The following is a 15303-nucleotide window of genomic DNA, read 5'->3' as shown; positions in this document are numbered from 1 at the left end:
ATGTGCATGCCCTGCGGTGGGCTGGCGCCCTGCCTGGGGTTTGTTTCCTGCCTTGCGCCCTGTGTTGGCTGGGATTGGCTCCAGCAGACCCCCGTGACCCTGTAGTTAGGATATAACATTTTGGATAATGGATGGATCGATGTTTAATTATTATCATTTACAAATTTTCATCTTATGGCATTTCTTGGTTTATGTGGCTTTTGATTATTTTCTTTGACGTTTGATTTTTTTTTATTTTTAATTTCTTATTATTTAATACCTGCTTACCTGGCACTTATGATGGACTGCTACTTTGTCTATGGTTCCATCCCACATTGTGTCCAATGCTGTACTTACAGCTATTCACAACATAAATAAGGAGATTTGGAAATTAAAGGATGGATGAAAAAAATTTACATTCATGATTAATATCTGTCTTTTTTCAGTTCAATTTCAAGTGATGTTAGGAAAGGAAGGTAAACATAAAGTGACAGTCAACAAGAAATCATCCACAGATTTTGTTATATAAATATACTGTACAAGTGAGACAGAATTAAATATGTGACTTGTCTATCACTGGTTCACACAAGTTAATAATAACAAATTGCTTTGAACTTACACTTTATTGAGATTTACATTTGTGAAGGCGTTGATAATTTCCCAAAAGTAAAAGGACTACTAAGGAGGTTCATAGCAACTTTGAAACTGTAGAGGGAGAAGTGCTGTTTGGATTAAATAAGCTGAAATCTAACAAATCACCAGGACAAGATAACACTTATTCTCGAGTGCTTAAGGCAGTTAGTGAACACATATATAAACCCTTGGCACATATTTTTCGAAACTCTCTGCACACTGTGGAAATTCCTATAGACTGGAGGCTTGCAAATATTATCCTGGTGTACAAAAAGGGTGATTGGACTGATCCAGGTAAATTAATGGAAGGAATTATTAATGAAAAGATCAAACATCATGTGTCTAGAATAGGTTGTACTGTATTAGCAAATACTTAACATGGACTCAGACAAGGAAGGTGATGTTTCACTAGTAAGCCAACATTCTTTGTGGAAGCAACAAAAAGATATGGTCAAAGTGGTGTATATGATATTATTTATCTTTATTTCCAAAAGGCTTTTGATAAGTTACCTCATGAAAGAAGTGGTAGTTAACAGCAGGTGTAGATGGGTACAAAATTGTCTCAAACACCAAGAGCAAAGGGTTATGGTGAGGGAAACCTTATCAGAATTAGGTGATGTTAAAAGTGGTATCCCTCAAGGATTTGTATGGGGGCACTTCTCTTTTTAATATACATAAATGATCTGGACAAGAATATAATAAATAAGCTGGTTTGGTTTAAAAAAAAGATACCAAACTAGGAGGAAGGGCAGATTATGTAGAATAAAGTAAACTATTTCAGTGGGATTTGGACAGCATACAGGCTTGGGCAGGTTTGTGGCAGACGGAATTTAAGTAAATGTAAATAAAGTATTACATGTAAGAAGTAAAAATGATAGATTTGAATACACAATGGGAGGTCTTAAACATGAAAGTACACCTTGTGAGAAAGACCCGGAAGCTACAGTGGACTCATCACTATCTATATCCAGACAGTGTACAGAAGCAATCAGGAAGGCTAATAGGGCATTAAATTATATATTGTGATGTGTAGAGTACAAGTTAATGAAGGTTACTCTTAAATTATACAACTCTCTTTTGAGGCATCACCTCGACTACTGTGTAGTTTTGGTCTCCATAATACAAAAAAAGGAAACAGCAGCACTAGAGAAAGTCCAGAAAAGAATGACTAGGCTGTTACCAAGACTGAGAGGTGTGAGCTATGAGGAGAGATTGAAGAAGCTGAAGTATTTCAAATTATAATAGGAATTAGTACAGTGAATCCCAGCTGTTATTTTAAAATAAATTCTTCAACAAAAACATGAGGACACGGGCAGGGCAAGGACAAGGGCAGCATTTGAACAAATGTTACAAATGTTTTTTTTTTCACACAAAGACTCCCAAGTTGAGAGCAGGACCTAAGGAACTTTCAAATCTCAACTTGATATTACTTTTGACAATCTAGGTGAATCTTGGATGGACAAGCTTGTTGGGCTGAACGACTTGTCCTTGTCACAGTTCTTCTAATTTTCTAATATACTGTATTCTCTCCCTGCACTGATATTTCTAGGGCCGATTTTCGAATTTGATTTTCAACTGGATGCAAGGTAGGAACCATCTATCAACAGGATGCCAGATCACTGCTGAACATACTCATTCAGTGCCAATTTCAAACCACCACAAAACCTACTGTATGGCTTTGAGATATCAGAGGAAACAGTAGTGCATGGTAAAATCACAGACAGGTGAAAATGTGCAAATACTGCAAAAGACAGTGGCTAGCATGGGATCTGAAATCAGGCCACTGGAACTGTGGGAGCATTACTAAAAACTGACACCAGATACAGTAATTCTTCAGTTTAGTTTTTAAATATTACGTAATTATGCATGCACACAAAGCAGCTATTTTTTTGCAACTGACTTTTAAAGGTGCCAACCACATCCTATCCATTGTACACCCGAAGGATTCTGGTCTGAGTTCTTGGTACTCATTCTCTGTGGAGTTTGCATATTCTGACTGTAAGCTTTCTCCCACATTTAAAAAAACAAGCATTTTGGTTTACTACAGTGTTTCCCAAACTCAGTCCTCGGGACCCCTGTGGCTGCGGGTTTTGTTCCAAGCAGCTTCTGTTTTAATTGAACTCCTGGGCTAATTAAGTGAACTGATATTTCCCAAAGGGTGGCATGGTGGCGCAGTGGTAGCACTGCTGCCTCACAGTTAGGAGACCTGGGTTCGCTTCCTGGGTCCTCCCTGCGTGGGTTTGCTCCGGTTTCCTCACACAGTCCAAAGACATGCAGGTTAGGTGGATTGGTGATTCTAAATTGGTGTTTGTGTGTGTCCTGCGGTGGGTTGGAACCCTGCACAGGATTGGTATCTGCCCCGTGTTGGCTGGGATTGGCTCCAGCAGACCACCGTGACCCTGTGTTCAGATTCAGCGGGTTGGAAAATGGATGGACATTTCCCAATTCTGTGTTTAGGGAACAATATAGAAATTAGAAAACTAAGTTTGCTAATATATATATACAGTACAGGCCAAAAGTTTGGACACACCTCCTCATTCAATGTGTTTTCTTTATTTTCATGACTGAAGGCATCAAAACTATGAATGAACACATGTGGAGTTCTGTACTTAACAAAAAAAAGGTGAAATAACTGAAAACATGTTTTATATTCTAGTTTCTTCAAAATCGCCACCCTTTGCTCTGATTACTGCTTTGCACACTCTTGGCATTCTCTCGATGAGCTTCAACAGGTAGTCACCTGAAATGGTTTTCACTTCACAGGTGTGCCTTATCAGGGTTATTTAGTGGAATTTCTTGCTTTATCAATGGGGTTGGGACCAGCAGTTGTGTTGTGCAGAAGTCAGGTTAGTTGGGCGATCATTTATTTTTCAACAGGACAATGACCCCAAACACACCTCCAGGCTGTGTAAGGACTATTTGACCAAGAAGGAGATTGATGGAGTGCTGTAAATGGTCATGAAAATAAAGAAAACACATTGAATGAGGAGGTGTGTCCAAACGTTTGGCCTGTACTATATATATATATATATATATATATATATATATATATATATATATATATATATATATATATATTAAAATGTACCAAGCAGTTAAATAGGAATAATGAATTTTTTTTCTTTTTAACAGTATTTTCATCTTGCTTTTCATTCTACTTTTCAAGGTGTTCTAATTGTTTAATTAATCCATTATTTACTAATTAGTGGGTCTGACTCTAAAGTAGTTGCAGCCTTTGATTATTCAGTGTTGTTTGCCTGAGTGTCCGATATGCTCGTTTTAAATTGTCATTATTAAGATACAACGAAGGGGGGAAAGCTGCACAGAGAAAGGGCAAAGTATGATGAAATCAACAGAAAGAGATTTAAGCATTTAAATCTAGAGCAAAAGCACAAATATTTATAAATGTCATATAAATGTGAAAATCACGCTGCTATGCTTTTCTGAAAAAATATACCATCTAATTAAATGAGCTATTGCTATCAGGTGTTGTAACTGATTAGGAATCTGGTTGGAACAAAAACCTGCAGCCACAGGGGGTTCCCAGGACTGAGTTTGGGCAACACTGCTTTACTGCTGCATTAATGTGCTGTGAGGATCTTTGGAAATACTACTTGTAACTTTTCACCTTTCCATTTCCTGTGTGTTTCAGATTGACGTTTTTTTGGAAGCAAGAGGTCCATATATTACACATAAGCTTTAATTTTCTTTCATGAAAATAAAAAGCAAATTAAAGTGTGTATTGCATTGCTCCAAATGCAATGGGATTCAATCATGCCATTCCTGGCTGACCTGGATATTATTTTAAATTTTAATAATATAAGTTGAGAAGTCAAAATTATGTTGCAACTCCCCTAATTCAGGTAGCACTGTTTTCTGAAAAATGTCACACTTGAAACTACCACTTTATGGATATTAGTCATTTCCTACTGAGTAACCTTTATTTCCCATAGCATAGGTTGGCACACTGTGGATGTGTACATAAATGTGCCCTGCAATTGACTTGTATCCTGAAGTACCCCCTCAGTTGTGAAGATAAGTGGCTTCTTATGAATGAACTAGAAAAAGAAGTTTAATAAAGTTGATGGATATTTATTTACATTATTTTGTTTACAATGGAACAATACCATTATGTGTACAGAAGCCATTGTGTTCTGACTAAACTAATGCTGAGGTATTAATTTGCAGTTTATGCCAAAATGAGTTACAAGTTTTATCTGTACCCATGACATACTAATAATAATAATTCTTTGCATTTCTATAGCGCTTTTCTCACTACTCAAAGCGCTCAACAATTGCAGGTTAAGGGCCTGCTCAAGGACCCAACAGAGCAGAGTCCCTTTTGGCATTTATGGGATTCGAACCGGCAGCCTTCCGGTTGCCAGTGCAGATCCCTAGCCTCAGCTACTACATCAGTGGACCTCTTTAAGTTCTTGTTAATGAAAGATTTAATGATTTTATCAGCCAGGTTTCTTCAAAGGTAAACTGGAAAAATATAGGATGTGTTGATGCATTTCTTATTAGTTGCTGGAAGTGGGCACAAAGATTTTCTTAACTTTGAATATGTGTTTGCAAAACGAGGACTGAAAAAAATAAATGCTTGCCATTATTAGTTTTAGGCATATGGCAATAGGCATCTGTGGGGAAATACTGAACTGAGAAATCTGGGACAGCATAGTGGAACAACAGTTAGCACTGCTCCCTTATAGTTCTAATAGACTGAGCTACAGTCTCCTGCCAACATGCTGTCTGAGAGGAGTGTGCACATACTCCCTGTTTCAGTGTAGGTTTTCCTCCTGTACCACGAGGATGTACAGATTAAATGATGACTCTAAACCGGCTTGTAAGAATGGGAGTGTATGGCCTTATGATGGACTGGCATTGTATCCAGTGTTGGATAACCTGCAGCTCACAGTCATGTCATTAATCCAGACCAGGGTTGCAGTTGGGTTGGTTAGGGCTTGAGCAAACCCTAGACAGGGTGCCAGTCCAGTGTGGGGTGGCCACACACACCAAACACATACTAGGGACAATTAAGTATTGTGAATCTACTTAACCTGCATGTCTTTGGATAATGAGAGGAAACCCATGCAGACAAGGGGAGAACATGCAAACTCCATGCAAGAAGGACCTGGGACATGGACCCTGGTCTCCTTATTGTACCCCTGCACTACCGTGCCATCCCTTGGCTCACTGTAATCCTAAAAAATGTATTAACCAGGTTCAATTTGATGGATCTTCTTTTTTAAGAGGCTCAAAGATCAACAGATTTGTACTTGCTTTAGCTGTCTCTTCTTTGTGCAGCTAGCAATGCATTCATCTATCCATCTTTTTTTCTAACTGGCATTCTCCCACAATGCCCATCTCAGTAGCTCTCAGTCACAATTGAAAGTAAAGTTTCAATGGTTCAATGAGGTGGAATAATTAGGAGATTTGTGCTTCCAGCAGAACTCATGGCAGAGATAAACTCATTTTCATGACATGAGTAAACTAAAATAAATATCCATCAAATTCAATTGGGTGTAAGTCTAGCATTCACTCTGGAGTTAGTTCCTCCCTTGTGCCTGATGCATGCCTTATTAAACTGAACTGTAGTGGATAAAAACATTAATGGGTGGAGGGGTGGCTAAGCTAGATGAAATGTAACTCGTGTGAAGTGGCAGAAGCTTGTCCAAGAAATTTCTAGGCAAACCACAGTGTTGAAGTGGTACTGTGAAAGGCACTATAAAAATAAAAGCTGTGAAGTATGTTGGCTGTTCTCTTTGCTTTGTGGTGAGCTGCTGCTAGAGAAGGCTGCAAAGAAAACGTGTGTATTGCTTGACGCCCCCAGTACGAGAGGTTTTAATTGCACCTCCCACTTTTTATACTTATTTTATTGCAGGATGTAGGAATGTCCATTCGAGTGAGCAGTTCAATAAAGAAATAAATATGACAATGTACTAAACAATAAATATAAAACCCAAATAAATATTTCAAGACACCAATTACTGCAACTAAGGCAATTAAAAAACACTATTTAAATACATATTACTTGCCTACAAGTTTCTTCCCTCAAACCTGCAAAGACAATTTTAAACAAGTTCATGGAAGCCCTTGTCATTGCATTTTTTTAAATAAAAATGTGTCCTAAAACTCAAGTCAAATTAAAAGAAAGCCTTTGGAAAAATTCACTAAAGTGAAATTCTCATGCAGCTCTCCAAGCCCTGAGGCTTCCTCAATAGGTAGTCAATGTCTCTGCATTTCAAAACCAGTCTCCTTGTCCTCCTTCTTGGTGGAATCCCTTCCAGACAGTTACCTACACAGGATGATCTTGTAAGTGAAGAAAGGCTTTGAGGTTCACAAGGTATTCTTGACTGAGAATCCCTGTGCCAAAGATGCTTTGAACACTGAGCATCTGCCATCCATGACCCAATGTACAGTAATGGCATATGACAGACTGACCCAACTGTACCACTTTTGGCTTTGACACCTATTTGGTTTGTTGTATAAATAAAGCTTCAGTGGCTCGGCTCAAAGCACAATGCATATTTTGAACATCAGTCAACAGGAACCCTCTCATCTCAGCTGAGTTCAGTCCATATGCTAGGATCTGAACTGGAAATTTAACTCTAAAAAGCGAACATCCCAACTGGATACTGTTGCACTTACCCAAAATGTTCCCTTGTGTTGCAATCATATTTCCCAGCTAACTGTGATTACTGCCACCTTACTGCAGCCTACAGGCATTGTGGTTTTCATTTCATGTATCCTGAGCTGTAATAGGTGGTGATCTGGAAAGGCATTTGTCCAGTATTGCTAGTCTGCGAGCTTATGAAGTCTATCTGATGTCTAATATATGTTAAACTATTAAATGGCTGATGTTCTTGCTTATGTCTAACAAATACTTATACGCTGAGTGAATCTGTGGCTGCTGTGATACCCACCACCCCAATGCATTTGACCCTCTCAAGCCCCATAGTCAAGCTGGTGGTGTATGTAGATGGAAACATATACACACACACACACACACAAGCATATCTGTGTGGTACAGATGAAGGATATTACTGTCAGTTTTTAGGTCTGCGCCTTTGTTCCAACACAAGTCACCCAACCTCCCCACACTGGCAGTCAGTCAGTCACTTGCTAACTGACTGACATTATGAACATTGTGTTATGATGCTGCTGCAGCTCGCCTCATGAGATGACTCCTGTGAATTCTGAAGTGGTTGGTAATGTACCATTAGAATAGGGAAAGGTAAAGAGACACCTGAGCAAGTTCTCTATCTTCAACTTCACAGTGAGTATATCTACCCAACTGGCTTATTCCTGAGTGGTTTTGCATGGGCTTTTACATAAAATGCAATTAATAAAATTAAACTCTCTCTTCCCAAGAGAGAAACACCCCTGAATTCAATCTGAAGGGTCACATCACTTATGTAACCTTCAACCAGGGAATTGGAACAATCAACTAATGTACCTCTCAAACAAGGAATAAAAATGGTCAATGCCAATAAGTAAATGGCACCTATTTCCCAGAAAGGGGAACCACCAAATGCTTGTGGTGTAAGGCAGTTTCTGTGCTTTGCGAACCTGGCAAGGGTAACCAGGAGTGGACGGAGTGTGATGAAAGACTTTTTGTTGGTAGCACTCTGTTCTACTAGGGCTACCAAAAACTGGCACTCATGAAAAGTGCAAATATAGGCTGTCCTCTCAAGACGCTACTGATGAGAAGTAGTTTCATGGGTTTCTATGGAGCTTCTGCTTAGAGAGGTCTATTTTCTTAATGACATGGCCCCTTTTATTGACTACTGATCCTGAAGCACCGAGGTGGACATTGGCTTGCGGCCTGATGCCCTCTTTAGCCACAGCTTGCTTCGGCACGCCCTCTGCCCTTGGAAACTGTTTGCTGTCAAGCAAGTCCTTATACTGCAGTTCTGGCATGATCATTCGCAAGCAGTATTCTTTGTCTGAAAGGCTGAGATTTAAATTCAAATTGTATCCCAGGATCTTAGCCTGGCCAAACTGAAATGGACGGACTCCTCGATCAAGAATCTGGCTTGCCTCTGCCGGTTTTCCACCCTGCAACAGACAGAGGTCCATAAGTTCCTTTCGGGGCCTGAAGGCTAGCCACTTCCTGGTCCATCCGACTGTTTCCAAATCTTTCCACCCTCTGCCAGAATGTTTTATTGAAACTTTGGTATAAATACCAATCCATAGCATTCCACTGCTTAAGTCTTTCCTCCTGTTCTACAGACAGGCGTCGAGTATCTTTACTGCGGAAATTGAGCCTGAATGTGACAATGTCATCCAGTGGCCAACACAAAGCATCCCGCAGGAGGACCATTGACTGATCAAAATATTCAGCTAGTAGGATGAGATGGAAAGACTGCTGGATTTCATCCACCCCAGCCTGGGCCACCTTGAGTGAGAAGTTTGCATTGTGGTTAAAGCCAAAGTCAAACCAAAGAAGGTTCCGAGCATAGTGGTTGTTGTGCAGCTGTGGTAAGTAGTACCGCCAGGGATTAGCAATAAAGGCATCAAAATTGACAGAGCGCTTGAAGGATGGTGCCACAGACTTGTAGTAGCTGTAGGAGGACTCAGCCAGTGTGACAGGGTTGCGGACAATTGAAAAGTAGAAGGTGTCTGCTGGCATCACTTTCTGCACCTGTAAGAGACAAGCAACATATGGAGGTCACAAAGGTGAGTAGGAAATGAACACTGTCCTGATATTAATGGGTGTTAGACAGGAACCAATCCCTAGCGTGGATGTCAGTTTATAGCAAACTCAATGTTTTATCATCAATCAGCTTGTATCTGGACCGTGATGAATGAGGAAACCCATACGTAATTGTACATGTTGGAGATAATCCAACCTCTGTGGGAAGGCCCCTCACTGCATAATTTAGCCATTATGGCCTATATTTTTTAGTTTATTCCTAGAAATGTTAACATTTTTTCAGCTTGATAGTGAAAGATACATCCTACAGATGTGCTTGAATGCATGATCAGTGATGTTTCCTGGGTTCATTTGGGTCTCACAACATCATACACCTTCACCCAGGTGACCCAGCCAGGGTTGATCAAGCGCTGACTTGTGTCCCATCAGCATTAATTATTAACCCCTCTTAATCCACAGCCACTGGAAGTGCTTTCTGCTACCTCTGTTGCAGTCCTGATGGTTGTCCTTCTCAGCGGCCCACTCATGCCTAGCAGGGTGTAGACTCTGTAAAGAGAGTGGCCGGTGAAACCAATAGCAGCCTACTTCCACTGGATGGCAGTGTGTTTGTTATCCCTGTTTATGGCCATCCACCAGAAGCCCCTGGTACTGATAAGCCTGAATACATTTTTTAAATTTGATGCTGCATCACCATTTTGTAATTTGTATCAAGCTATCACCACACACAAACACAAAAACCCACATATTTTTAAACTGTTTACATGTGGGGATGGCAGATTAGTAAGTCAGTCATTTTCCAACCCCTTATATCCTAACACAGAGTCAAAGGGGTCTGCTGGAGCCAATCCCAGCCAGCACAGGGCGCATGGCAGGGCGCTAGCCCACCGCAGGGCGAACATACACACACACACCAAGCACACACTAGGGACAATTTAGGATCGCGAATGCACCTAACCTGCATGTCTTTGGACTGTGGGAGGAAACCGGAGCACCCGGAGGAAACCCACGCAGACATGGGGAGAACATGCAAACTCCACGCAGGGAGGACCTGGGAAGCGAAGCTGGGTCTCCTAACTGTGAGGCAGCAGCGCTACCACTGCACCACCATGCCACCCAGATGGCAGATTAACTGTCTCAATAATTCCGTTCCAAATGTTTGAATGTCCAGGTGGCACTTTTGTGGCTGCAACTATGTCACACCTTCAGAGTCCTGGATTTACATCCTGGCTTGAGTCACTGTCTGTGTCCAGTCTGCACATTATGCCGATGTGTGTGACCTAAAGGACAGCAAATATAAGAGGTAAAGTACCCTTCCTTATACCAGTCTAGTGAATCACATATACTCTTCGTCTTTACCTGTAGAACTGTTATGATGCCTGGCTACCTCTCTATAGTGCTACTCTATATAAATTAGACTCCTGAGTGCATTTGATGCCAAATTCTTGCTATTAAGAATTCACTCTGCATCCCCAATTGAATGTTTATTCCACTTTGTGACATCCAAAAGAACATCCCTGGGTTCAGTCCAGTTTGCTGCAGCACATTCCCACACACTTATGTAAACACACAAGACACATGCTCACACGGCGTACCTCAGGTCTGTTGAATCTCATATGGTTGCACATGATGTTGTAGTGTGGTCCATCCCGCTGCAAGAAACCCTTTACTCTACGTGAGCTGAATAGGCTGGGATAGCCAAACTGGTAGTGGGTGGGCAGGGCAAAGGTGAGTCCATGTTTCTCCCCAAAGCGGTAAAGCAGGTTCAGGATGGTGCTGCTGGCTGTTTTGTGGGTTTTCAGGAACATCACATTTCTTTTGGGTTGACAGGACCTGAAGGACTTCACAGTTTCTGACATGTTCCTCCTTGGGGAGTGGGCATCTAAAATTTCTTGCCGTGGGGTAAGTTCTGAGCTGTAAAGAAAGTCACACTAATTAGAAAATGAGCTTCTGGAAATATGAAAAGGAATTGGGTACAGGAGCAGAAAGAAACAGTCCCTAAAAATAATGAGATATAAAAGGGCAGAAACTGCCTGGGGAAGACAACCACCTTTTATTTCAGTTCAACAGTCCATATGAAGTGAAATGGGTTAGTTTCAAATATAGCACTAGGGTGTTATACGGTGTTAGCCATTATGGATGTAGTGAGAAGTCAAGCAAAATGGCACCTTTTACTGGCTAACTAAAAAGATTACAATATGCAAGCTTTTGAGGCAACTCAGGCCCATTCTTCTTCTCCTTTTAACTTTATAGCTAACCTTTAGCTACAAAGAGTGCTTTTATATTACTGTCTGCTAAGTTAGCGTCATCCTGTCAGCACATACTCATGACTTAATAATAATTCTTTACATTTACAGTATATAGTGCTTTTCACATTATTCAAAGCACTCTCCACACTGGGAGGACATGGGAAGCAAACCCATTATCTAAAAACTCTGAAATCCTGTAGACATTGGCCAATGCAAAGCTAAACATTTAGAAAGGTGGCATGGAGGAACAGCAATCAGAGAGGTTACCTCATAGCTTTTAGTATTCTGGGTTTAAACAAAAATCTCCTCAGGCACAGCTACATCTGGAGTCTGTGTGTTCTTACTATGCTGGGATGGATTTTCTCTGGGTACTTTAGTTTTACTTTCACACCCCCATAGACCTAAATGTCTGGCTGACGACCCTAAATTGGCCCTGGGTGGGAGTGTGCTCTGTGATTTGGCTTGTGTCCTATGCCAGTAGGATAAGTGCTGGCTTCTTGTCTCCGAACTTGACTTACCTGATTCCATAAAAGTTAAATTAAATAATACAAATTTAGGATAAAATATATTTTTTCTATATCACATTAATATTGTAGCGACCATCTTTCATAAACATTCAGGGTTTAGTTCTTTAAAGTGTGAATAAATTCTAGTACTGTAACACTAATTGGGGCTTATATTAATGTTCCAACGTTTTCAGATCTTTTTGTTGACCTACATATATATTCAATCAATCATTAGATTTTTTTAATGTTTCTTGGATAATTTCATGCATGTTTAACATAGGGGCTTATAATACTTACTATAGCTTAAGTAAAGACCCCAGGCTGTTTTATATCTGTTGTATGTGTTATTTTTAATAATCTGTTTTTTTTTTTGTGGCATATTAGATGGATAGATAGATAGATAGATAGATAGATAGATAGATAGATAGATAGATAGATAGATAGATAGATAGATAGATAGATAGATAGATAGATACTTTATTAATCCCAAGGGGAAATTCACATTATAACATTCCTATTATAACACTTACTAAGGCTTGGGTTGCATTCTGAAACTCTTTCGTATCTGTTTCTTGGATGTGTTGGATCTGTTTCTTGTTGTACTGTATCTGTTATCTAGTTATTTGCTCAAAACATGAAAAAAAATATTTTGCTAAAATATTGTTAAAAAGTTTCTTCTGGAATTATCAACATGCACAGAAACATTAAACCTATAGATTCATAAGAAAGACTTTTTGACTTGAAGACCTTCTTCTCTTTATCAATTGTTGGCAAAGAGTCCTGCCTTCAAATTAAAATAATTCCATATGGGGGATTTCTTTCTTTCAATTTTACTGCTTAATTTGTTTAATTTAATTGGTTGAATGAATTATGTTTGTCGTGGCTTTTCTTTATTTTCTGTGGTTCAGTGCTATGTTAATTTTTGGATTAAATTTTTGGATTAATTATTTTCTGAATTATTATTACAATTATAATACACATTTACTATTTTTCCATTTTTACACGTATATGTGTGCAAATATGTACAAGTATAAGTACATACACACACATAACATATATAGTTTGTGAGACTCAAGGAGTGTATTTTTGATTTGGATGTAAGCAGTACTGGAACACCACATCTCCGTCTCTCTTCACTCTGTACACTCCCTAGGGGTTCACATTAATAACACACTGGACTGGTCTCAGAACACAAATGAACTATACAAGTAAGGGCAGAACAGGTTAGTTTGTACTTGTAGAACTGAAATCCTATAATGTGCCATCCTTCACATCACTCTGTGACAACAATTTGATTTTCTACACTGTGGTGTGCTTTGCTATTAGTAACATCACTTCAAGAGAGGCCACTGAATTAACAAGCTAATTAAAAGAGCAGGCTTATTTATAGGACACATTCTGGATCCCCTGGAGGTCGTAGCAAAGGAGAGAATTAAAGCAAAACTTAGTGCCATTAAGAACATTGCTGCACATCCTCTCTCTGATGTGCTAACACTGAAGAGTTTCAGCCAATGAATTATTCAGCAGACAAGTGTGAAGAAATGGGACTGGGGCTCCTTTATACTAACAGCAATACTCCTGCATAATGCCTCATTGGGACTGTGACAACCAAGGCAGAAGTTTACTTTCAATTTAAATGTTCTTACCTTTTTAGTCATTTTTATGGGTGTGTGTGTATTTATATATACTGGATATTTATTTAGTTAATGAGCTTCTTTGAAAATTGAAATTTGCTTCTGAGGACAAAAAGTTCCATCTATGTTTCTCTGCAGTCCAATGCCAACACAAGGTATACTGTGTGTGTTTTATATATATATATATATATATATATATATATATATGAACCGACCGGGCACAGACAGACGGACAGCATATTTCACCCAACACATGTTTATTTACACTATATACAAAGTCTTTTTGTGCACTCACAAAGCCCAGTGCCTCCAGCACCGATTCCCCAAGTCCAGGCCACACAGTTCCTTTGCCTTTCTCCTGGCCGCCTCCAGTCCTTCCGCTAGCTCTGTCCTCTTCCACCAGACTTCCGCCCTGACTGAAGGGAGGCAGCCCCTTATATAGTACTCCCGGATGAGCACCAGGTGTTCCCGACATTCCTTCCTTGCCCGCCCCAGCGTGGCGGAAGTGCCGGCTGTCCTACCGGCAGCTCTCCGGGCGTCACATAAAGTCTTCCCCCCAGCACTTCCTGGTGTGGTGGAAGTGCTGGGCTCCAGGGTTCCTCAGGCACCAGGGTTGGGCTTCCAAGCCCTCTACCCGTGGCCCCCAGCATAACCAGGACGGATGCCCCCTCGCATTCTGGAGGAGGCACAAGTCCTCCTCTGGTCCTCCTGGCGTCCAGGCGGATATTCCGGCATCGAGCGCCGCTTGGCGTGGCCACGGGCCCCCTACAGGGCTGGGCTTCCATGCCCTCTACCCGAGGCCACCAGCGTAACCAGCCCTCCTGGGTGTCCTGCCCCGGCCGGGTGCCACTATATATATATATATATATATATATATATATATATATATATATATATATATATATATATGTATATCTATACTAATAAAGGCAAAGCCCTCACTCACTCACTCACTCACTCACTCATCACTAATTCTCCAACTTCCCGTGTGGGTGGAAGGCTGAAATTTGGCAGGTTCATTCCTTACAGCTTCCTTACAAAAGTTGGGCAGGTTTTATATCGAAATTCTACGCGTAATGGTCATAACTGGAAGCAGTTTTCTCCATTTACTGTAATGGAGATGAGCTTCAACGCCGTGGGGCGAGTTTAGTGTGACATCATCACGCCTCCCGTAATCACGCAGTACATAGAAAACCAGGAAGACCTCAAAAAGCGCTGAAGAAAACATGCATTATATAATTGAGAAGGCAGCGAAACAATAAGAAGCGGCGAGTGACATATACAACCATATTCATGAGTTCTGCTACTTGGAAACAAAGCACGATGTAAACCTACACTTTAAATTAAGTTCATAGACAGGCTGCGCTGGCGTTTGTAATTTAGTGCCTGCCCATATAAGGCCGTCCGTCAGCGGCAATCCAATAGCAAACTCCACTAAATATTCACGGGTTAAGGACTGTGCTTATGCAGAGGAAGATGAGATGGTCAGCGTGGTGTTTGGCACAAACTCAGCGAAACTGCGAGAGAAAGTTTTAAGTGCCAGGACTAAGGTAACATTAAATACAGCTATGGACATAGCGAGATGGCACCAGCACAGCTGGGAACCTTCGATGCAAGTACACGAGTGGCTCCGTGAACTGGCGCGTGCA

At 40.5% G+C, this 15303-nt stretch overlaps 1 pseudogene; it reads right to left on the bottom strand.

Moving 5' to 3' along the window:
- Positions 1 to 8186: 8186 nt before the first annotated feature.
- Positions 8187 to 12748, bottom strand: LOC120525158 (annotated as a pseudogene).
- Positions 12749 to 15303: the final 2555 nt, after the last annotated feature.

The sequence above is a fragment of the Polypterus senegalus genome, chromosome 3 (genome assembly GCF_016835505.1).
Source record: "Polypterus senegalus isolate Bchr_013 chromosome 3, ASM1683550v1, whole genome shotgun sequence".
NCBI lineage: Eukaryota > Metazoa > Chordata > Cladistia > Polypteriformes > Polypteridae > Polypterus > Polypterus senegalus.
The sequence above is the reverse complement of the archived record's forward strand: the minus strand, read 5'-3'. Positions and strand labels throughout refer to the sequence as shown.